Source organism: Sebastes umbrosus, chromosome 15 (assembly GCF_015220745.1).
Source record: "Sebastes umbrosus isolate fSebUmb1 chromosome 15, fSebUmb1.pri, whole genome shotgun sequence".
NCBI lineage: Eukaryota > Metazoa > Chordata > Actinopteri > Perciformes > Sebastidae > Sebastes > Sebastes umbrosus.
Window position 1 is genome coordinate 10,953,300 of NC_051283.1, and position 25,827 is coordinate 10,979,126.

Genomic DNA, 25,827 nt, shown 5'->3' on the forward strand with positions numbered 1-25,827 from the left:
TGGGATCTCGTCAAAGGCAACATAACATGGAGTTGAACATGGGCCCTGGGAAAATGAGACCCTGACAACATAAAACCTTTTGAAAGTCTACTTAACGTGTGTTAACATAATATTGAACTGGGGAACATAGATACTCTCCCAGTCAGGCTAGCTGTTTCCCCTGCTTCCAGTCTTTATGCTAGGATAACGGAGCTGCTAGGGGAAATGTTTTTCTGTAGCAATTTATTTGTTTGTGTTTTAGTATTTTTAGCATTTCAGGAACTGAAAACCATTTTTCCTAATCTTTTAATTTGGAGTGAATTTTCCTTAATGTTTGTGGTTTTGCTCTTGTGGGTTTTGCTCTTAGGGGCCACCATAGTTCTTAGCACAGTAGTGATGTCATTCACGTGACAAAATCCCTTCCCAAGGGTCGTGCTGATGAATGTAACCCACAATTTAGGAAACTCTCGCGAGATGGTTAAGGTTAGACATCGATCTTGAATAGTTAAGATTAGGATAGGTAGTCGGGCAGCAAGTCTTGCGTGAGTTTTTGCACGTTCTAGATATGACCCTTCTGAAGGGGAACGGGGCGCAGAGTGCAAAGACTTTCAGAAAGTGAATGATTCTCATAACTCACACATTTATAATTCACTGGTTCAAATCAGAAAACACTTACAGCCCTCAAGGCCTCTGTTCAGTCGCTTGGCAGTGATTCAGTTTTATCTAAGATGCAGATATTTACACCCACCCTGAATTACAACAAATAGGCTGAAATAAATATGAGTGACCTTTATCTTTATGACCTGTGGTGCACATGAAAGACATCTTTTATGTAACTATTTGAACTCTTCTTTTCATATAAAAATCCTGCGAGGATGCAGCTGAAATTAAATACTCATAGCGAAATAAAAAAAGAAAGTCCCTCCCCTGCTCTCCTTAAAAAAAGTCATACTACCCTCCTTTCAGCAAAAATTAAAATTACAATACCCTCACCCTTTCTCACCTTCATTAATTCACCAACTCTGATAAGTGAAGGAAGGAGTGAGAAAAGAGAGAAAGGACATTGCTCAAAGAGAACAGAGTGAGAGTCAGCGTTCCCCTCGTCCACCCTACAGTACACCAGAGAGAGGGAGGTAAACAACGTCCAACACATAAATATTTAAATGTTTCATTAGATGCTGTCTCGTGAGGAGACTAAGGAGAGCTCGGGGATTTAGCTCCAGCAGCAGGCGCAAAGTCAAACCAAGTCAAAGACAAATCCATTCTGTCAATAAGAACAAGGAGCCTTCAGAGGTGGTGAATTATATATATGAATATGTAAATTAATTATATATGTATACGCCTAGAATGGGGTATCAGTAGCTCTTAAAATATGCATGTTTAACAAGTGATTGGCTATACATCTTGTGAGTGCACACACTTTGTCAAGAAATCGTAAGTCATGCATTTGTGTCTGTACGTTTCTATAGATGTCATGTGCTCATTTACTCTGTGTATGACTAGTAGGGCTGTCAAAGTCAATGCAATAATAACACGTTGACGCAAATTTGTTTTAACGCCACTCATTTTTTTAACGCATTAATGCAGTCGATTTTCCAGATGTTGCAGCGGGCTCAGTTTTAAAACTAGAGTAGAGATACTGACATCATATGAAACTGGAAAACCTAAGGAATCCATTGGTACCAACCACGTCATACTAGCTTGTATGGAGGAAGCTAAATAATCTCAAAACTTACACTACATTTTGAAGAGAAAAAACTGGCATGGCCATTTTCAAAGAAGTCCTTTGACCTCTGACCTCCAGATATGTGAATGAAAATGGGTTCTATGGGTACCGACGAGTCTCCCTTTTACAGACATGCCCACTTTATGATAATCACAGGCAGTTTGGGGCAAGTCATAGTCAAATCAGCACACTGACACACTGACAGCTGTTGTTGCCTGTTGGGCTGCAGTTTGCCATGTTATGATTTGAGCATATTTTTTATGCTAAATGCAGTACCTGTGAGGGTTTCTGGACAATATTTGTCATTGTTTTGTGTTGTAAATTGATTTCCAATAATAAATATATACATACATTTGCGTAAAACAAGCATATTAGCCCACTTTTGTGCTGATAAGAATATTAAATAATTGACAGATCTGCCTTCAAGGTACATTTTGAACAGATCAAAAATTTAATTTGTGATCAATCGCGATTAAATATTTTAATCTGTAAGAACATTTATTAACATTTAACATTTTGTAAATCCAAATGTTCTTAAAACAGAAGGTTGTGTGTTTGCTGTTTTAAAGGCCAATTATAATGAGTAACCACTGTGTACATAAGCAGAGTTTAATCCTGGCCGTGGGCCACAGCCTAAATGGTGTCACAGTAATCTACTGTGAACTACCAACCTCTTTTAAAAACGGACCATCACCTTTCCTCATGCATTCATTAAGACTAAGCAAAAACACACTTTGCATTTATTGTTATTTAAAACTGTTTTGTAAGAAGTACCAATATAACAACAGCAGGGCAAACAGTAGGCCTAATTAAAGCTCCACTTAAACACACAAAGTACATAATTGGCATAGATTTAAATGCTTTAAATATGTATCTCAGTACTTGTTAAATAAAAAGGCTTCATGTTTTAAAAGCAGAGACTGTGTCGTTTGTATGAGAAGGAAAACAGACAGCATTTACAGTAACGGTTCAACCTGTCTTTGGTACGATTTTTCCATCTTCCTCCATCTCAGTCTGAACTTCTGACTGATCCCATGGTCCCTCACATGTTTCTCCATCTACAAGACAGAATAAACGTATTATTGATACCAACTTCCTGGCTAATAATGTTGTCCCATAAGATAGCTGAAATTCACACTGTGCCGCCATGCTGACAACACTGTTGGATAGCTTCAAATCAAATATTTGAAGATAGAATTGAATAGAATTAGTTGCAAATTTGACCAACCAGGATAACTTCCTTCTGATCTGATAACAAATCACTAAATACATTTTTAGGACACTTTTACTGGATACTTTTATCCTCAGAGTCATGCCTCTGCAATTGATCAAAAGTCATACAATGAGCCCATAATGATTTCCACACAGTGCTCTCTACCTTGGTGGTCGTCCAATACTAAAACAAACCATTCTCCAAATTCTGTGCTGCCATCATCACCGTAGAGATATGTGTTGTCCATGGACCGCCTCCAGCTGTTAATGTGATCATGAAGTCCTGTCCATACAAGTTTGTCAGAGCTGTTTTTGTCTCTATGGTCGCCAGGTTGGCAAAATCTCCTCTACAGTCACTCTGAGCTTCATTCCAGGTGTTCAGCATGCTGTACGTAGTGGTATTCTCTGGAGACGCCCAGTCAAAGTGTCGTTAGTGCTGAAAGGAAATGAATTCAGTGACTGTAAAGCTGTAAAGCTGTAAAACATATTGTTAATTTAGTGAGTGAATGCTAATCCATTAACAAATGAGGATGTACTAACCTAGAAGCAGCAAGATCACCAATCCTGTCGTATCCATCGCTGTCTTTTTCAAATCTGCAATCACAATAATGGGAAAAATTACAAGTAAGATAAGATAAAATACGACAAAACTTTATTGATCCCCAGAGGGGAAACTCGGTTGATGCAGCCGCACAAGGACAGAATTAAGTACATATAAGTAGAGAAAGAAAGGAATATATAATAATATGTATATACTAGGGCTGTCAAACTTAACACAAAAATAATGCAGATTTGAATTAACGCCACAAATTTCTTTAACTCATTGACGCAACTTCCAATTTGTACGTTATAGTGGGCTCAGTTTTAAAGCTAGAGTGAAGATACTGGCATCATATGAAACTAGAAAACCTAAAGAATCCATTGATATCATACTAGCTTGTCGTGAAGGTGGTTAACGCTCCAAAGCTAAATTTTGGCGAGAAAAAACTGTCATGGCCATTTTCAAAGGGGTCCCTTGACCTCTGACCTTAAGATATGTGAATGAAATAATCCGATGCAGTTTGGGGCAGGTCATAGTCAAGTCAGCACAATGACAGCTGTTGTTGCCTGTTGGGCTTCAGTTTGCCATGTTAGGATTTGAGCATTTTTTATGCTAAATGCAGTACCTGTGAGTGTTTCTGGACAATATCTGTCATTGTTTTATGTTGTTTTGTGATAAATATATACATGCATTTGCATAACGTAAGCATATTTGCCCACTCCCATGTTGATAAGAGTATTAAATACTTGACAAATCTCCCTTTAAGGTACATTTTAAACAGGTTAAAAAAGGTGTGATTAATTTGCGATTAATCGCAATTAACTAATTTAATAGATTGGATCTAGATTGACGGCCCTAATATATACAACTAAAATAAAGAATATAAGTAAAAACTGAAACTATACAAGAGCAATAAAAGACAAAATTACAAGGCAAAAGTGACAGTGTGGGATTAGTAGCAGCAAAGTCAGCAAGGTATAGTGTATGTAAACAGCGTACACTATACTAATATATGATATGAATAAGATAATTAGTGTTAGTCTGTATCAATATAGAATATAATATAGTATATCGCATAATAGAACAGTATAAATATTAACATAATGGTTATAGTATGGGATATATAATATGTTGTATTCTACAGAAATATAACTTAGACATTTTGTATAAAGTATAGTATAACATGAGAAATATAGTATAATAAATAACAAAATATATAAATCACTCCAACAAAACACAGACATGCATCATTTAGTCAGTCAGTACCTAAGGAACAATCAGTTTTATCTTATCAGCTCTTACCGTTGTGTTTTCACTGACGCTTAGAGAAATTATGTAAACGACATTTAAAGAAAGCCATCCTGTGTTCCAATCTAATGCAGAAACAGCGGGGACAACACAGAAGCTTATAGATATCCTTTAGCATTTCACCGGAGATGCAGCTGATTGTTTTCCTGCCATTTTAAATTACTACTGACCAATGTTATAATGCTTTTTTTGGGAAAACTGGGATTTCTCGCCACAAATGCAGTTTGATTTTAAAGGTGCAATGTGTAATGTCTAGCCACCTGTAGAAATAAGGGGGCAGCATTTTACCTCCATACAATCTAAATTGTATGAACCCAGCACCTTTATGAAGGCATGTAATATCACGCCTCGGTGAGGCAAAACGTGACACTGACATGCTTTCTTCCGGTGGACAGGCGGGTCTATTACACGCCCTGCCGTGAGACTGGGCTGACAACGGAGGGGAGAAGGAAAACAGGTAAACTTTGAACTGAAACATCTGATATGGGCCCTACAAACTGCAGATGTTCGTGCGTAAGCTGTCAAAATGTAGTCTTTTGAGGATGTTAGAAAGTATTCACATGCCTGTTATCGTATGGACATATGGACTCATATATGAGAATCTGATCATTTCACACCACACAATCTGTACTGTATTGTAAAACTTCCCAGCACTGACTTTTCAACACATGCATTTGTTTGTTTGCCTGCATTCCCATTCAACTGTTAATGCATTTTCTGTGCGGGTGCCAGGGTGTATAAGCAAGTCCTGGAAAGAATTACAAGGAAATTGGATTCCTTGTTGTCCTTGGTAAGATATGCATGAGTACAAAAAGGATAAAAAGAATCGATCCACAAAATAATGCTCCAGCAATACATATAGAGCATATCCATTTGTACTGCATGGCAACTGAAAAGTTTTGGGAGGAAGAATAATTTCTTTGCAGAGAAGGAACTTTGAGCAGCTTTTTGGCTCACTGTTTTCTCTGCATCAGCTCCCTGCCAATTGTTTCTGGTGGCTAAAGCTTCTGAAACTAAATTACTACAGAATCAAACCATCCCTACTCTTTGATTCTGTATATGATAAATGATTGATTATGGTCATTAGCGAGATAGAACACTGAGCTCTCCTCTGCGCTCAACCTAATTGTGGTCAGCAAGGCTGGAAGTTCTTAGTGATCTGACTCAGGTAATTATGCTGCTCTTTCATTTTCCCACTGAGGTCTTGCAATAGTCTCATAGCTGCATGCTGAAATGACCTGGCATTACTGCTAATCTGTCCTCCAAAGCCACAGCTCTCCTGCTCTCTCTTTCTCCACTAATAACATTCATTTGTTATCCTCTCCCTCGCACTATCAGTTGAGGAGAGAGTCTCTCTGCGGGTATTAGCCTAAAAAGTGAGGACTGGAGGACACAAGTCATCATTAGGGTATCACAATTGGGAGTAATCCGAATTCAAAGAGAAGGACATTGGTGCAGGAAGGGATCTAACTCACAGGACAAATCTCTCTTAACTACCGCAGTGTGTCTCCAAATGTTGGGATTATCTCTGGGAGTGTAAAAGCACAGTACATTAAAACTGGGATCACAGCGAGCAGGATGTATTACTGTGATCAAAGCTCTCAAATCTTAAAGGACAGTCTGTAGCAATAATGATAATGAACATAAGATTTTTCATTCTGTGTTGATGAATTAAATAATATTGTTTGTTGTCAGTTTGCAGAAAATTAAACTTGACCCAGCTCAGATTTGGGATCATAGTAATTCTGTATCAGGCTCTGGAGCACAAAGTGTGTCTTATCAGATACATTTTAAGATTACAAAAACCTCTTTCTGTACAAAAGTAGTGTGTGACAACATAAGACAAGACAGGACAAATTATTCGCTTCAATACTGGCAAACCATGAAATCAATGGTATTGAATGTCATGTCAAGGCAGGTCAAGTCATATGATTTGCTGTATCTGTCATCGGGTATATTTTTGTGGTGCATGGATATGACAAAAAAAATGTTTTAATTGAATTGTGGCAATGTCCACGGAGGCCTCAGGCTTCACATCTGCAGTTACTATTTCGAGTTTGAATTTCCATTCATCTTTCCTTTTTTTTTTGTCGGTTGGTTTGTTCTGATGCACTTGCTTCATCTGTGGGCGTTGGGCTCTGCCAAGGTTGTACTTTGTCATCAATTCTGTTCTCATGGAGAGAATCACAAAGATGCAGCCGGGAGTGGAAACGGGTGGAAAACATCTCCACTTTTGCTGACGATGTAGTTCTGTTCAGCATGTACTTGGGCGGTGAAACAGTGAAAGGAATCACCTTTAAGACTACATTTACACTAGATTACACGTTGCGGCGATGCGGCGGTGTAGTAGAGTCACATTAATGGCCCATTAACTACGACGATTAACGTCTTTTGTTCCCTCATGGCTGGGCTGTACAGCTCCGGATCAATCCTGGTGATCGAACCACCGACCTTCCGATTGGTGGACGACCTGCTCTACCTCTGAGCCACAGCCGCACCCATGTTCAATATAATCTGATGACTAAAAAAAGGACATTTGACACATGATTAAGACTAAATAAAAAAATAGCTGAAAAATTTATGACAGAAAACATTTTGACTAAAAGTAATGACTAAAAGTTGAGTAAAATGTAATGACTTTTCGGAGACTAAAATTTGGCCAAAAAAGTTTTGAGTTGTCGTTGACTAAAACTAGACTAAAACTAGGAAGGATGATAATTATTAACACATGACTAAAACTAATAAGCAGTTTCTTAAGACTAAGTCTAAAATAACTGCCAAAATTATCACTGATTCACAAAACAGTACAACTCCCTGACATGGGTTGTGGTTTGCTCTTGTAAGAAAAATGCTTCTCAAACAACAGTGTCTTTTTTAATCCAGTATTGCGCTAATTTGCCTAATCTTCATGGTTCTCTAGATGAGGAATAAACAAAAGGGAGTTTATTTTCTGTAACTAATTACTACCAGGAACTATTTGATTATCTTCAACTATGGCCGCAGACACAGATTAGCATCTAAAAACTGTTGAATCGCTAATCTTCTAATTTAAAATCTCAGCAGGGTAAATGAACGAGGATTGTTCTCTCCTTGCACCCTAGCATTGTAAGGCTGTACTTGTATTAAAAACGTACTCGGCTACATTAGGGTTAATAAAAATCCTCAAGCTACTATCATGTTACTTCATCAACATGAATGAAATGTGGTGTAATTCGGTTCAAATTTTCAACCTTACCATCCCCCCCACCACCAGCTACACACACAGACGTACGCAGCAATCTCTCTCTTATGACATCAATGCAATTACCCGCGCACCAAATCATCTCTTACATCTGCCTTCCTACAGATGTCAGGGCGCCCGCAGCATCGTACATCCTATTCATGACAATCCTGATCATTTGTTTATGTGCAGATTTGTCAGTGACTGTAGCTCCATTATTACACATTGTCAGAAGCACCCCCACAACCATACATCATTTGCTATATTACTATGAATTATGCATTAGTCTCGTGTATAAGGCCGTGCATGCATGCGTGTGTGGTCTCACAGGTTGGATGTATGGACTACAGCAGAGGAATGCTAATGGACGTCTACGCCGCCGCCTCTTGACGGTGGTTCATTTTGTGGTAATCGTCGATTGTGATGTTGTTCTTTCGCCCGAGGACATGCGGGCAGATGTACAGCACCGACACGGACATCACTGATAAACACTCAAGAGGGCTGCGGTCACATTTGAACGGCATTAATAGCAGATTGTTTTGCTCACACTCGATTCAATTTCAGCTCAGTATTAAGCAATTTATTCACTCTGTGAGTGTACTGCATATATTTAAGACAACACAATATTGATAACAAATTGAATGCTCTTGTGTTTAATTGTCAGCTTTACAATATAGCAATATTTCAATTACATTATTCAGTTGAGAAATAAAAAAACACAATAATATGAGAAAAGACCGGAGATCCAATTAAGTGGTAATCCTTGGACTTATTTTATTAAGTACTTTATTATTTATATATGTTATTAGGCTCTATGTTGTAGTGTTTCCACTCTACACTCTCCCAGACTGTCACTCACCCAGTGTTTAGTAATTAATTATCTTGGATTTTCTGTGGATGGTCTTTGGTTTTCGATACGTGTGAGCACTAACATGTTTCCTCTCTCCAGCAGCTATTTTATATCTTTGAGGAAGGATGTTTCAATCTATCATGAAGGCAACGGCGTGAAGTTTGACCCTGAAATGACCATGCTTCTTTTATTTGGTTTTCGCGTTTTTCTCAGGTTAAAGGCTTTTAAAACGCACCCTTAAAAAGTAGAGAGGGTAAAAAAACATGTGTGTGATCTTTTGACATCTGATCTTATCAGTTTGTACACACCTTGGAAATTATCAAGACTCATAAAATCAGTTTTCTGCAACAATCACCAATTTGGTGGAGCCAGATTCAGGGGTCAAATTTGCAGCGCCCCGATATCTATATCTTTTCATAACATATAAACCTACGTCTGTGCCAAATGTGTTGCTTTTATCACAAAAAATGTACAATTGTTATGGAAACATGTAACTTCATCAGTCATTTAGTCCCTCAGTGGCAGACTTTTGCGTTTGTAGGGCTGCTCCTCTGCGGTCCAGCCAAAAATCTGTCACCTAACTCCATCTCTTCCTGCTTGCTGAAGCGAGTCCAGCAAAGGCAGCAGTTGGTAAGTCTTCCCTCGTAAAAAGTGATTTAGAAATGAATGATGACAGTGTGAGTCGGCATGCACAATACCAGGACCCAGAAAACTGGAGCAGATAAATGGAATTCAGTCATCATTCAATTTATTTTTTACACCTGTGCTCTTCCTACTGTGACATGTTGAAATGTCTTCAGTGAAAAATGCCTATCCCTGTTGGGAACCGGCTAAGGAGCCTGCGAGATTCCCTAGAAGACTTTTTGTTGTTGTTTTATGGTTTTCTTGCTGCTTCCACCAGGGGCTAAAGCTTACCTCTCTGCTGTCTCTCTGGATAATTCAGGATCATCCTGTGTGTTGTGGAGTACATGATGACAGGAGGACTTTTCATATGACCCGGGCAAGTCTATTTTTCCTTTGTGTTGTGCAGCAATCCTCGGACAAAGCTCGAAAACCTTACATCTCCAGCGAGGGGCCTCTGGCAGATCACGCTGACGCAGATTCCATCTCCTGCTCTGTATTGTCACTTATCTCCTGCTGCTGCGAGACCCCGTATGGCACTTTGTTTTTGTATTTCAAGGGTGATGAAATGATTTGACAGTGCCTTCGGTGCTTTCAGAATATCAGCTTTCAGACACTGTCCTCTACCTTGTTCATCTTTTCTTTTTCTCCGCACCTATTCTGGGCTCGGTTTGTGGTCGGTGTGTCAGGTAGCCGTCATGGTTTCAGTGTCCATGACCAGGCTTCTGCCTCATTACTGGACTCAATTTTTGTAATCCTTACTTGATGAAAGCGTTAGCTAAATCAACAACAGAGATAAAAGCAGTCAAGCTTGTCAAACCATGTCTGTTTGGGTAGCTTAAAACACCATCCAGTGAATGCTGGCTGGATGACAAGCACGTTTTTTTTTAAATTAGCTTCTGTTTAAGTTTTAGAAAGTATACAAGGTTGATGATCAGGTCTCATTTATCGGAGCTGAAAATTGTGTTTGTCCTCACAAAATTGTTGCCAGTTGCATCATCTTGTGCAATTCCCTTTCCAGCTCTGCTTTCCAAACAAAGTGGAGATGTAACACAGATTACTTCCTATGGATGAGATGAGCTACCAGACACCAGTTATATCTCACTCATTCACTCTGCCTCACATAATATACACTCAATACTATATTGTGAACGGTAAGCCTATGAACTGTCATCATTTTGCAGTTGCAGAACTGTAATTTCACATCTATCATGGCCATAGAGTGAAAAAATATAGCCTATACTGTATATATACAGGTCATAATTTACTGATTTGTGCACCCGAGACAAGTATATACAGAGAGCCAGCACAGCGCACGCCGCTGCAGTCTCTAACAAGAATATGTTGCACGCCGTCAAGCCACAATTACGAAGGTCAGATCCACTGGTTACATTTTATGCAACCACAATCAGACTGTTGTAAAATAGCCACAGAAGCGTCCGTGCTTATGTGCACATCAAACGTATCGTTTTGATTAATTATTCTACACGTTTCCTTCTGCGTATCAACAGGCATGAAGGCGAAAAATTGTGAATTAAAGCTTTTCGTTCCGCTTATAACTCCCTCAGGACTGTCTATTTCTGTCAGTCTTTCACCCGGTGTCTCCATCCTGGCCAAAATGTCATCTCAGCTCCACATTTTTAATTATGATAGCCTACAGGGTATAGATGTGTGGCTGAGTTGAGCAACATGATGTGATAGAGATTGTTCTGGCTCAAACGTTTTTTTCAAATAATTTCTGTACCAATTCCTGGACAACTATATGAGGAAAACTCTCTACCGGATTCCCAAACCATCAATGCATGATAGTCACAGCCCCATAATGTACCCACCTATAATAAAGTCTTCTTTCTAATACAACCCCGTGCCCAAGATAGCCATCCTGATGAGAATGCCTATGGTGCGTGCATATTAGTGTAGTATACTTAAGGGTCGCGGTTTGGGGGTTTGAAACTATGGTCACCCGATCACACATCGCTTCGTATGATATCCTACGAAAAGGTATTCCAGTATAGGTAAAGTATATGCTGGCGGCGGGAGACAGAGTGTCTCTCCTTCGCTCCACCCACAACCGGCTCCTTTTCCTTCCAAGTAGCCTTTCCCCTAAAATAATGAAATTCCAGGCCTGGGTTTAAGAAAACATTGTGGTTTGGGTTAAAATATCTACGGAAGTGGCGTCACTTATACAGAAGTTACGTGACAAATACAACATTGACTTCAAACAGCGGTTTCTTGGGTGAAAGTCCGGTGTTTTTGGACCCACCCATCCACCACGATCTCTTCCCTTCGCCGCTCTTTATACCTCCAGGTTCACAATTATGTGGATTACATACATATTGATTTTATGGAATATACTGTATATGAATTACAGTGCATTACTTTTTCGTAAGTAGCCTATAGCTACGAACGGTGTATGAATGTGTACGTACAGCCTCACCTGTATGTTATGATAAATGGATGCAACCTATTACCACTTTGCGCAATTGAAATTAGTCTTTTTGCATGTCCCTTCGTGGCTATACATACACATAGTCCATATTCATATATGCATTTCCTCTGCAGGTTGGAGCAGAGGGTCAGCTATGTTTGCAGCCAAGCAGTGTGGCAGTTTTTTAGGGGGTTCAGTGCCTGGAACAAGACATGCCATAAATGTCATCTCTCTCTGTCTCTGTCTCTTCTTTATGTCTCGCTGTCACTGTGATGCGTCTGTCTCCCTCTGGCTGTCAGCTCCAGGTGAGACAGGTGACTCTATTTTTTTTTAATATCCATCCATATGGTATGGTATATCCAGACAGAACGATGACACATATCTCCATGGAAATGCTGCTTTATCTATCCTTGACACAAAATCCAGATCATCATTGTAAATGAGAATTGGTTCTCAATTGATTTTACCTGGTTAAATAAAGGTCAAATAAAAAAATAAAAATTCCGCCTCATGTCTCTCTCTCTCAATGCCGTGCCCTCTTCCACAGAAGATTGAAACCCCTCGCGTGTCCATGGCCTCCTGCTGAGAGCCCTCTGCATGTAAGATCTGCATACAAACTGTTCCCTTTCCAGCCACGACACACACACACACACACACACACGCACACACACACACACACACACACACACACACACACACACTGGTGCTACTTAATAAATTGTGTTCAGCCACTGGCCTGCTGTGCCCCGTGGGTCAGTGTGTGGAGCAAAGAGACATTAATCATTCTGAGGGAGTGTGTGTGTAAGCAAACACTGGCTGAGCATCAGCACTGTGTCTTGTATGCATTTGTACAGTTTATTTCTGTATATGTGTGTACATATATTGGTTGTAAGTGACACTCCCGTCTCCTCAAATGGAGATGTCTCCTGGTTTTAATGTGTGTGTTTTACTGTGCGTCTGAGGTAAATGTCGATCTCCATCCCCCTTTACAGCGAGCCTCTTCACCACAGCTTTATCGTCCTCTCTCCTCCTTCGATTCCGCTTTCCTTCTCTCCACTTTCCTCTCATTTGTGTGATGCTTTTGTGTTCCCACTTTTGCTCGTACAATTCATTTCACTCGCTCATCTCCTCCTCCCTGTACCACTCCCCACTGGATGCTCTTTTTTTCACCCTCCTTCAATCTCACTCCCTCACATGCATTATCTATTAGCTGTGGCTTGTCAGGTCTCGGGTCCTGTGTAATGGGAGACAGGCGGGGCAGATTGCGCAGCGTCACATTAATTTGCTGTGGCTAACTGTTCGTACACCGGAGCAGAAATCAATGTGCCACCTCCAACCTTTATCTCCCCGGAGTCATCACCGCTGACACCAGTACACCAGTTGGCCTTTCCAGCACTGACGGTTTCTTTTGTCTGCCAGCCCATACTCACATCACCAGAAGAATAAGTCTTTAAGAGTTTTTCCTCCTGCAGAAAAATTCAGCTTTCTACCCAACAAACCAGCTATACTCTCACATGTATCACAATCTCTCTTCCGTCTATGGGTCCATCCACCACTTTGGTCCAGCCTGAAATATCTCTACAACCGTGGAATGGATTGTTGTGTCTCAACACGGTCTCACTCCCAGCTCGTCAAATACCGCAGGCAGGGCCCCTCGGCATTGGAAACCGATGCACGGAGGCACCCTGTAGCGACACAATGTGACAAACCGGGCTTTCAACTAACTCCAATTTAAACCCACCCACGGCGATATTCGATTGTCGGAGCAAGTGATGTAGTATTAATAGCGTGTGACTCTGCTAAGACTGGGCGGGAGTAGGGGTGGATGACTTTCAACCAGGAGACCGGTGTTCGTGTCCTGTGTGAAACTAAACGTAACATTGACTTATTTTGTCACTTCAGTCACATGACTCGTCTGTATCGACAGTCCCGTGAGTCGTTACTCACGTGAGTCGTTAGTATCGTCAGTCTTGTGAGTTATGTGAGTCGCTACAAGGAGGGGAAAACATGCACATTCTCAAAATTGTTTGTGGTGCTAGGAGTAGATCCCCTCCAATATGTACTTTTTCAAATAAAAGATTACTTGCTACACACTTTTCTCTGCTTCATTAGTCGACGTTTCAGTCAACAAGGACATTCATCAGGACATAAAAAAAAAAAAATGATGTGAGTCACTAGTCACGTGAGTCATTAGTATCCTCAGTCTTGTGAGTCGCTAGTCACATGAGTCATTAGTATCCTCAGTCCCGTAAGTTACTAGCCATGTGAGTCGTTAGCATCATCAGTCCTGTGAGCTGTTAGTAACAGGAGTTGTTGGTATCGTTAGTGCCGTGACTCACGTGAGTCGTTAGTATCCTCAGTCCCGTGAGTCGCTAGTCACGTGAGTCGTTAGTATTGTCAGTCTCGTGAGTCGCTAGTCACATGAGTCATTAGTATCCTCAGTCCCGTGAGTCATTTGAGTTGCTAGTCACGTGAGTCGTTAGTATCATCAGTCCTGTGAGCTGTTAGTAACAGGAGTTGTTGGTATCGTTAGTGCCGTGACTCACGTGAGTCGTTAGTATCCTCAGTCCCGTGAGTCGCTAGTCACGTGAGTCGTTAGTATTGTCAGTCCCGTGAGTCACGTGGGTTACCAGTCATGTGAGTCATTAGTATCATCAATCCCATGAGTCACTAGTCACGTGAGTCGCTAGCTACATGAGTCGTTAGTATGGTCCGTCCCGTGAGTCGCTAGTCAGGTGAGGTGTTGATATCGTCAGTCCTGTGAGTCCTGTGAGTCATGTGTGTCGTTAGTCACGCGACTCGTTAATATCCTCAGTCCTATGAGTCGTTAGTAACATGACTTGTTGGTATCGTCAGTCCCGTGACTCACGTGAGTTGCTAGTCAGTGAAGTTAACGTCAACCACGACCGTTTCCTAACCCTACCTAAGTGGTTGTGTTGCCTAAACCTAACTTCCTGTGAAAGCGGAAGTTTATTTTGAAAAGACACTATGCATGTAATGAGCGTACATCGACACGCCGTCCCTGGTCCGTCCACCAGTAACACAACATGGTACCCTGCGCGTCGGTCTCCGATGCTGAAGGGCACTAACAAAGCACCGGTATTGGAAGAGTTGGTAGTGAGAATGTGTTGGTTTTACAGTGAGCAGGTGAATACTTTCTGCTTCACTGTAGAATTCCTCTGATCAGTAATTCTTCCCACTGCTCCTTGTGTTTTTTTCATGATGCAAAATTGTCAGTGGCATCCTCTCACACCTTCAAAAAATAAGGATAATTTAGTTTCCTTGGCTGCGAGTGATCAAGGGAAGCAAACAGCGTTGATGTCCAACGCTCTTGTCATCCTGTCCCTCGATAAAATCAAAGTGGTTGGAATACTTTCACTGAGAACGACTAATTAAGCTGGAAACGAATCAGGAGATGGAAGCTACATGCCGAGTAGCAACAACACAGTTTTCTAACCAATATTACTGAAAACGAAACCCATTACGCTCCTTAATAGAGAAAGGAATATGATTACTATACTTCAATACCATCAACAGTGCCAGTCTGGATGTTTTGCTCATTGCACTTTCATGTCTGCATGCTTTGTACGTGAGAGCTTTCAAGTGTGTAAAGTATGCATATCTTGTCCTTCAGCGGGGCTCGAAAGAAACGTTTCTGATGAAGTAGGCATCAAACACCTAGGCTCTCCACACGCCCTGCTTATCAATAAAAGCGTTTAATCAGAGAGAATTGCATGAGAGGCAGGAAGTATTTCAACTTCTGTTCGGACTGGACGAGGCGTACGATGATGCGGCGTGAAGCCGTCGGAGTTTTTGTTTATTTTATCTCCCCATGTGGAAGGAGCCGGGATGAAGGCAGATGCCAAGTTAGGAGTTGAGCTTACTTACTAGCTCTATTCCGTTTGAAGTGAATTAAAGAATGTCTCTTCATCATTTTTTTTTGTAATGAAATATTTAATTCCACCAAGACTGCGAAGAGATTAATTAAAATGGTGACTTGCAAGTGAAATGTTCTTTTCTTCTTCCCCTTTCATTTTATTGTCTGTGATTAGGAATGTTCTACTTGGGGAGCGCGGGGAATATTTTCGGCTAACTAGAAACTTCTGTCGGAGAGGCTGAGCTGATTTTAGAAATGCTGACTTATTGATGTGTTTTCTTCGCGTTAATTATTGATGGGCATTGAAATGCATCATTCACTGGTTTATATTTCAGCAGGTCTGAGGCCAACTGGCTACATGAGTGCTGTAAACTTTCACAATCAGGACCACGGACAGCACCCGCATCAGCCTTAAACTCTGTGAGTTCTGCATTTGACTAACATGAGAACGTGTTTCTACTGGATAGTTTCCGTTGCCATAAACTGAGCCCCGGAATAGAGACAAAGAGAAAAGCACCACTGATGAAGCTGCCAATTCTGTGGAAGTTTAAATTGGCCTTTGTCCCAGAATAAAAAGTCAGTAACTTTCCTCCTGAGTACTCATATACATTATAGTCCTTCCTAGTCCATCCACTGTGGAGTTTGAAACCAAATTAAGGTTTATATGGTGATACATTTATATAACTTACTCAAAAGTAATTAGAATATACTTATAATGAATTTATTTTTAGGGCTGTTAATCAATCAATCACGTTTTTTTATCTGTTCAAAATGCATCTTAAAGGGAGATTTGGCAAGTATTTAATACTAATATAAACACGGAAGTGGGCAAATATGCTGCTTTATGCAAATGTATGCATATATTTATTATTGGAAATCAATTAACAACACAAAACAATGACAAATATTGTCCAGAAACCCTCACAGGTACTGCATTTAGCATTAAGAAACATGCTCAAATCATAACATGGCAAACTGCAGCCCAACAGGCAACAAGAGCTGTCAGTGTGTCAGTGTGCTGACTTCACTATGACTTGACCAAAACTGCATGTGATTATCATTAAGTGGGCATGTCTGTAAAGGGGAGACTCGTGGGTACCTATAGAACCCATTTCCATTCTCATATCTTGAGGTCAGAGGTCAAGGGACCCCTGTAAAAATGGCAAACTAATTGTCATTTTCATTATAGATTAATCTTCTGATTATTTTCTTGTTTCCTTTAATAATCATTTGGTCTATAAAATGTCAGAAGATAGTTGCCTAAGGGGGCACTTTTAAATTGCTTGTTTTGTCTGACCAACAGTCCAAGACCCCGAGGCATTCAATTTACCATCATAGAGAACTACGAAAACCAGCTAGATAAAAAGTAGAAGAGGTGAATTTTGGCATTTTTGTTTTAATCTAATAAATTGAATATTTTAAAGGGACAGGCTGGTCTCATACGCTGTTCGTAGCTATACCTACAAAAAGCAATGTGCTGTAATTCGTAATCGTGAACCAGGAAATAGAAATAGTATCGAGGAGAGGGAGGACGTTGGGGTGGATGGGTGGGTCAAAAAATAACAGATTTCGCCCAGTAGACTGGCGTTCCTGTCCCGTGTGAAACCAGAATTTAACGTTGATTTATTTGTCACTTAACTTCCGTACTTAAGTAACGCCAAATGATGTTTTCCTAAACCTAACTAAGTAGTTTTCTTGCCTAAACGTAAGGACATTGTTTCCTGTGAAGACGGAAGTGTTTTGAAAGACTGCATACATGTAACAAGCTGAAACTGACTTGTGTTGCTGGACATTTGTAAGAAAACTAACAAAACATTAGGACTTTTTTGTAAGATATGATACAAACCGTTGTATGAGGATACGTTGAAAGGGGACATATCGTGCTCATTTTCAGGTTCATAGTTGTATTTTGGGTTTCTACTAGAACATGTTTACATGCTTTAATGTTACAAAAAATACTTTATTTTTCTCATACTGTCCGTCTGAATATACCTGTATTCACCCTCTGTCTGAAACGCTCCGTTTTAGCGCCTGTGTCTTTGAGTCCCCCTTCTGAAAAAGCCCAGTCTGCTCTGATTGGCTTCTGAGAAAAATATGGTGCACCTTTGCAAAGGTACTTGTCAAGCTGTGGGTGATCATTCTAATGAGCCTTCATGTGACATAGGAAGGGGAGCCAAATCTGAATGGCTTGTTGAATCACATGTTTTCTAATCGAGGCAGCTCATAAAAAAACAGTTATCTTATTGTTTGTCGGTTGGTAGGAACTCCAGATAACCAAACATATGAGCACAAGCATTGAAAAAGTGCGTTTTTCATGATATGTCCCCTTTAAATGATTAATCAACTATCAGATACATTTTCTGACATTCAACTAAACAATCAATCAACTTATAATTTCAGGTTTACTTATACTGTAAAACTATTTTATCTACAAGTTGCTTCTTCCTTCTCACTGTCAGTTGTTCTGATTATTGATGCAAAGTCTGAGAAATCTAATATGTCTGCCATCCAACAGCCAGGAGGGTGTTTGTTAGTAGCCAGTTAGACTGAAAACAGCCCTGCATTGAGATAATGCATGGGCTGCAATGACAGGGGGGCGTGTTGCTTCAGGTACCACACTGACACGATGAAATATGATCCAGGAAGTCCAGTTTGAGTTATAAATCTCTGAGCTTGAAGGCTTATCAGACGCCAAAACACAGCACAGCAGTTTATAATACTATGAGACAGGATTATACATCTCTGACGGGGATAATGATTTTATCTTTCGTCGTGACAGTCTCTCTCAGCAAATACAGTGCTGCACAAAGTAATCACAAAGGGAACGTGTATTTGCCCATATTTGATTGGCTACTGCAGATGACAGTACAATACCAGGTTTAACATTTTTTGCCGTAGCCTGCTGCATTATTCTTCTCCCTGTGTCAACAGAGTAGTCCATTCAAATGAATGAGGGGACTTTTCTCTTGCAAGGCTAATGGTCTGAACGCAGCCTTACTCATCATCTGCCCTCCATTGATATTAATGACTTCCACTCTCCATCAATCCAACAACGCGTAAAAAAAGTGCGCTATTCATCAGGCAGAATGCAGTATGCAATTAAGTTGCACATTAAAGCAGAAACTTCATCTTCCAGAACACCAGAATACGACTTTCTGACTTACCCATTTATCCATTTTTACTTATTTTTGTCCCATGTTTGGTGTTACCATGTCCCTGTCTACTACTTTCATTGTTTTTAGTGCACTACAGTAGCAGTCACTAATGTGCAGTGACCATGGAAGTATTAAGAGAACTGGACCCGTTCATTCCTATGAGAGTTGCTCAGTGGCGCATGAATCCAAAATGGCTCGACTGCCGAATAATAAAGTATCCGGACCTTCCACATCTATGGCACCATAGAGCAGGCGCACAAGCGATTCCTTTAACATCGCATCCCAAAATGCCAAACTTGCGGCTTCAATACCGCTGTCCACAAACCAATACGTCCACTTCTTATATACAGTGTATTGTCGCACTACCAGAGAATGAACGTGGGTCTCTGTGGTGATGGGTTTATGTTTTCCCTATGTACCCCCACTACTGTTAGCTTTGTATCACTAAACAAACTATTGGGATCATAATTAGCGACATGGACTTTCTCCCACTTTTGTCCCTCATATTGCTTAGAAAATATCCACTTAAAATTCAACAAGAGCAAGGCAAAAAGGAATCACACTTTGATCATGCAGTGTAGACCACCTCCATACTTGTTATTTATATTTATGTTATACGTATAATCATACCTTTCACTTACAGAATTTGCATATTGTTAGTATGTAGTGTGAAGAATTCAAGCGCAACTTGTGAATTTAGTGGCTGTCTGAAAGCATAATGCAGCACAAAGATTGGCTATATATCGTCAACCATCCCCAGTCCCGCACACACACAAAGACACACAAAGACACACAAACACACGTCCCCGGTACACTCATGCATCAGAATGAGAAACGGCAAGGTGTCCTAATCTTAACGGGGGGGGAGTGGGGGCATTTGTAATTTCTTATCCGCCACTAATTACAGCGGTAACAAGACCCAGGAGAAGTGACGGCTGCTGGTTTAGACGTCAGCCGGCTCGACAGCAGGGTTAATTAACAGCCTTCCACCAAGATTAAGATGGGACGAAAACTAAATAGATCAAGATGCACACATGCTCGAGCACATGCGCGCATAAGCGGGGTGCGAATGCGGGCGCGCACGTACACACACTAAATAGCCCCTTCCACTCAGACCTTAGATTAAGATGGCCACGCTATCCCATCTATTTCAGCAGAAAATTAGCCTCCCGCTCGGTTGGACAGGCTCCGCAGACACTAAACCGCCCGCCTCGGATTCATTCATACACCTGTGTGACTTATTGATACTGGCACACGCACGGGAAGAATCATTTTGTTGATCCTCTGAATATGGCTCGCGAGAGAAAGCAGAGAAAGTAAATGGCATTAGGGGGCTGACAGCTACATGGCTGCAAAACCCTTTAATGTCCGTGCTGTATTCCCCTGCTGAGCACATACAATGATCCTATCCGTCTTACCTCTCTCTGTAATGTCATGAAGTGTGGCTCCGGGTCTGAAAGATTTGTCTAAGCCCTGACTAATATGTCCCCATCTCCACCTTGCCTGGCGGTGGGTGCGTTCATGCAGACACACGGAGACTCTCACTGCCAGGTTAATGTGGCACCGCATTCATTGGGCTGTAGCGTGTGTTGCCTCCCTTACCAGCTGCCCTAATGTAACTCCTTTAGAAGACTCCATTTGGACAGAGTATGAATAAAAGAAAGCACTTTCTGCCTCTCGCTCCCTCTCTTTGCTAAATCCCCCTCCCCTTGCTGCTATCTTTGGCCTGCAGGGATAGGAGATTGGAACCTGGAGACTGGTGTGTTTTGCCCCACGGGGACACGGGAGGGTTGTGAGAGAGGAAGAGGAAGACAGAGTGTGCTTATGTTTGTCGAAAACACATCAATGTCAGGCTTTTTTTCACATCCTGTAAACAGTGATTTACCAGACAACACGTCAAACATGTCAAAACTCAACTGCAAGTTCTGTATGCTTCGTAAACACGACAGCATACACGTGCTTATAGGTAAGTTGAGCCAAAATACATCTGGCTGGTATGATATAATAATTTAAGGGCAGATGCTATTACCATTCAGGTGTCAGTAGACAACAATACTACTTGCACCTGGGGCGAAAAAGCCAATGTGGCTATTATTTACCCCTGGGTGTATATAGCATGGCAGAGACAAGCACCCAAGTGTCCATATCAAGAAATGCTATGTGTATCCGACCCAGGCACATATTAGATACTGTATGTGTATGTGTACTGTATGTATATTCTTCCTAGACCTAACCAAACTGCAACTGAACACTGAAAAACTAAGTGAAAAATGGTATTCTCATGGGGCACAAACCCAGTGGGCTACCTCCAGTTCTGAAATGTGAAGCCAATGATGAAGTGCCTTAAAACTTGTGCTCTTTCTAACAGCCAGCAGGGGGCGACTCCTCTGGTTGCAAAAAGAAGTCTGATTGTATAGAAGTCTATGAGAAAATGACCCTACTTCTCACTTGATGTATCACCTCAGTAAACATTGTAAACATGAGTTCATGGTCTCAATCGCTAGTTTCAAGTCTTCTTCAATACAGCATGATGTTCATTTAGTAAATTATGGTCCCATTTAGAGTCAAATAGACCATAAAGCAGGGGATGCTTTAGGGCGCGGCTACCTCGGTCTGGGTGTCGTCCATGTTTTCGTCTTACTACTTTAACCCTTTCACAGTGTGTTTTCAGTTCATGAAAGTTAATTATAACCTTTTCAGCCGCCTGAAAATGTTATTCAGCGTTCGGTTGTACTTATCTCCACCCTCTAGTGTCACTTCTGGCTGCAAAAAAACACGATGGCAACAGCCAAAATGCCAAACTCAATGCTTCAAAACAGCAGTCTACAACCCAGTGGGTGACGTCACGGTGACTACATCCACTTACAGTCTATGATCGAACCCCAGCCCTGAGTTTGACCCATTCATCCACCACAACCTACAATTTATATGTACTTTGTCACTCTTTATATTACTAATACTATTACCGGTTGTAAATAGCAGAATAGGTACCGTGTGACTATTCTCACCCAGGTGCAAAAAGACACTCCGATGATATAAATATCACATATCACAAACTGCAATTAACATTCATTAGAAAATTGTTAAATGCGACGCAGGTTGTCTAGGGAGTAAGTTATCATACACAACAAGATGTCTTTATATATGAAAATAATGACGCTTTCCAGGAGTTCATTGTTATCAAAGCACCTTATAGGACATTGTATTTATATTAGTGGAGCAACAGTTCAACAAGCCCACGGTTCTGTTTGTATTGTGGTTTTCGGATCGCCGTTTCAGTTTGTTTTGCACATCAGGGAGAAGAAAAACAAAACCATTTCCAATGTGTTTGAACTCCAAAACATATAAACAGATGATTGATTGATAGTAATGAATGATATTTCTATATTACATGAAGCCATAACACTGATTAATGGTCAAGTAGGCCTATGTTCTGATAATTGCCTCTTCTATATCTCTGGCACCTCATCAAATAGTTAGCAGGCCAGTATTTAAGAGTGGTGCAACGGCTCAACAAGCCCAAGGTCCGGTTTGTACATCATTGAACGACTCGATTTCGCATCCCTAATTTATAAGTCTGTTATTGGCGTGACATCTGTCCGCTGGCAACAAGAACAAACTAAATTCTTGCAGCAAATGCACGGAAATAATGGAATAATGCTCAAAATCCTGATCCATGTTGGCTAGATAACCAAAACGAATCGGCATTTTTGTTTTCACTTCATTATCCAGTCTGACATTGTATTGATGTTCCTGTTTGGTAGGGGGAGTTATTTTACCCTGAACAATCAGTAATGACTGATGTATCCATCCGTTGATATCATTTTCATTTCGTGTTTAACAACATTTGTCATGTTGTTTGAAGATATAGGTCAATCTTATAGTTGTTATTCCTGCAAATCCACTCACAACATCGATAGCTGCTGTAATCTCGTCACATTTTTGTCCATATTCCGGCGTTCTGATAGGCTTAGCTGTTTTTCCAACCAGGGAAACAGGTGTCAGTGAACACAACACCGCCCTACTTGAATGACTGAAAAGATCAGAGACACGGGCGACGATTTAGAGCTCTGCAAACCAGGCTAAATCCATGCTCTCCGGGCCACACCTCAGCCAGATAAGGCCTTTATGTCTCCCGGTGCACATGAATCGTAGTAGCACATCTCCTCTCTCCTATGCACATTCTGATTCATCCGCTGTGTGCTGTCTTCGATGCATAATGCAAAGCTGAGGGAGGGTCCGTGTGGAAAGAGGAAGGAGTCCTCGGCCCCGTTAGAGAGAATAAGTTGCAGCGGCATGTCTGCTAACAGCTTCCTACATTAGCACCCCTAGAGAGTCATGCCTCAATGACAGCACTGTGCTCAAAGAGGAACTGGGAGAAAGGGACCGGCGAAATGGGGGAGAGAGAGGTAGGGAGGGAATAGAGTGAGTTGTCTGACCTCAAAGCAAAAGGAAAAAAAAAAAAGCTAGTGGAGAGAGGGAAGGGCGGACGAATGTGGGAAGACAAGTTTGGAAGTTGTAGCGGCGCTCGGGGGGAGGGTTGGGGGGGAGATGGAGTGGCCACCGCCGCGTATGTCGATAAGGACGTTGAAAAACAGGCGAAAAGGAGCGGGTGATAAAAAAGGGAGGAAGTGAGGGGAGGGCGATGACAGGAGGGTTGAAGATGAGTTGGAACAGCGGGGAGGAGGGGGAGAGAGATGTCTGAGATTGAAATGCAGAGAAGAGGATGGAGAGGGGGAGGGGTGTGGCTGAAAGTTTCATGAAGGTGTCACTATGGAAGCACCGAATTTTTCTCACACCATCTGTGAAAGAAGCATTCCTCTGGGGCAGCTGATGTGTGTGTATCTGTGTGTGCTGCGGTGTGTGTTCAGGGACTCGAGGAGGTCTGTCTGGCCAGAGGACGCGTTTTCCCGTTATTCACATATCACCAGCGAAGTCAGCGGGGAAGAGCAAAATGTAAGCAAAACAGAAAGAGATCCATGTATCCCCGGTCTCTCTCTCTCTCTCTCTCTCACACTCACTGTGTAATCCGTGGCCTTCAGCTCCGCAACACATTTTCAATTGTACTCTCCTAAAACCCCTTTTTCTATTTCACGCTGCTATTCAGCATCCTCCACGGCAGCCTTGTGATCTCTCCCCTGTCCAGTTTCACTCGCCTGACATTACAGAGAGCGCTGTTTTTTTTTTTCTTCCTCCGCCGCCGCAGGACCTCATGTACCAAAACGCATTTAGCCTGTAAAAAAGAAAGAAAAAAAAGCTAAATGAGGAAGGTCTGCAGCCTGTTTGTTTTTAATTGGCACGGTGCAACCATAGATTACGGAACATGACAGTGTCTTTTTCAGAGAAATCTATCTGCCGTGACCTCTCTGGCACTATTACAGCAAGGTCGGAGAACACAGAGGGAAACCAATCAATACAATATTGAGTGCGAGAGCGGACCGAGTCTGATGTGGGGGGGGGGGATTAAGAAGAAAGAGGACGCGGACACAAAGGAGATAGAAAAACTGAGAGAGTAAAAACAGGGATAAGAAAAGACTGGAGACGGAGGGAATGACCAGAGACGGGGGCACATACAGCGAGAGATTGCGAGCCGTGGATGAAGGATTGACAAAGGTAGAAATGGAGGATAGAGAGGAAGGCCCTGAAGGCGGCTGCAATCTCGCGGGTGGCAGCAATATCAGTCTACAGCAGTGCCACGGGCACAAACACACAAACCGACACCCGTGGATGGCTGCTGAGTTTGAGAGATGGCCAGTCTGGGGACAATATTGTGTAGCCGCAGGCACAGACACATACTGCCCCAGGGAGGTATCTGATAACACTGTATACAGTAAATTGTACACTGTATCCTGCATGGCGGGAGTGTAGACGTGTGTGTAAATGCGTGTGTGGTGGTGTATTGTGTAAATGTCAGAATCCAGAAAACACAATGTACTTTAGTCCCAATCATCCATCATCACTCCTTCTAACGATAGTCTACATCAGGGGTCTTCAACAAGTAGCTCTTGAGCTACCAGTAGCTCGCTAACCGTTTCTGAGTGGCTCGCACTTTCAAAGAATACTTGGCAGGTGATTGGATGAACCATCTGTCAATCAAACTAGGCGAAAACATCGCCGTACTTTACATGTTCAGGGTCGTACTTTGCTCTTCTTTCAATGAAGAAATAGTCTCCAGTTGTGATATAACTGATGCTATTGCAGCACCTACGCTAACCTCTTCAGGACCCGCCATTGTTGTTTAGAAACAACAGTCGCCTCTCTATGTCGTCACACACACCTAAGCCACGCCCGTACCTGCCAGGAGCTCCTCAGAGGATGCTGATTGGTCCGTTGTCTGGCAAGCCGGACACAAACGCATTATACTTGAAGCCTGACGAGATGAATTTTCACGATTCTCGCGTGATCTTGTGACGTTGCGAGAATCCGGCTGCCGTGCATGGTTAGCAGAAAATAACCATAAAAGCCCAAAAATACACTATTTACATGAGGATTGGAGTTTTTTTTTTACACGTATGTGAATGACAAATGTGTGTGTCTCATTTGCCGTGCGAGCGTGTCAGTCGGTAAAAGATGTAACGTCGAGCTCCAATTCACAAAAATTCCACAGCAAGTTTCCATGGGACTTTCCAGCTGGTAGCAGTCTACGAACAGAGAAGGTAAAAGATCTGAAAACAACGCTTAAAGGAACAGTGTGTAACATTTCGGGGGATCTATTGGCAGAAATGGAATATAAAATGAATAAATATGTTTTCTTTAGTGTATAATCACCTGAACCTAAGAATCGTTGTGTTTTCTTTACCTTAGAATGAGCTGTTTATATCTACATAGGGAGCAAGTCCTCAGAGTCTGCCATGTTGTTTCAACAATAGCCCAGAACTACTCCCGTCGCCACCGCTCTCTCTCTCTTGCT

At 41.6% G+C, this 25,827-nt stretch overlaps 1 long non-coding RNA gene across 4 annotated transcripts in view; it reads right to left on the minus strand.

Moving 5' to 3' along the window:
* Nucleotides 1-2,329: 2,329 nt before the first annotated feature.
* The window catches only part of LOC119503939, a 107,311-nt gene continuing 83,813 nt past the window's right edge, over nt 2,330-25,827 (minus strand). The window contains exons 5-7 of one of the 4 annotated variants that reach the window (XR_005210417.1): nt 3,458-3,511; nt 3,084-3,353; nt 2,335-2,763 (exon numbers count right to left, since the gene is read on the minus strand). This is a non-coding gene — a long non-coding RNA (uncharacterized LOC119503939). Of the gene's footprint in view, nt 3,354-3,457; nt 3,512-25,827 lie in introns of all 4 variants that reach the window. The other 3 variants (XR_005210418.1, XR_005210416.1, XR_005210415.1) reach the window with 3 other exon arrangements.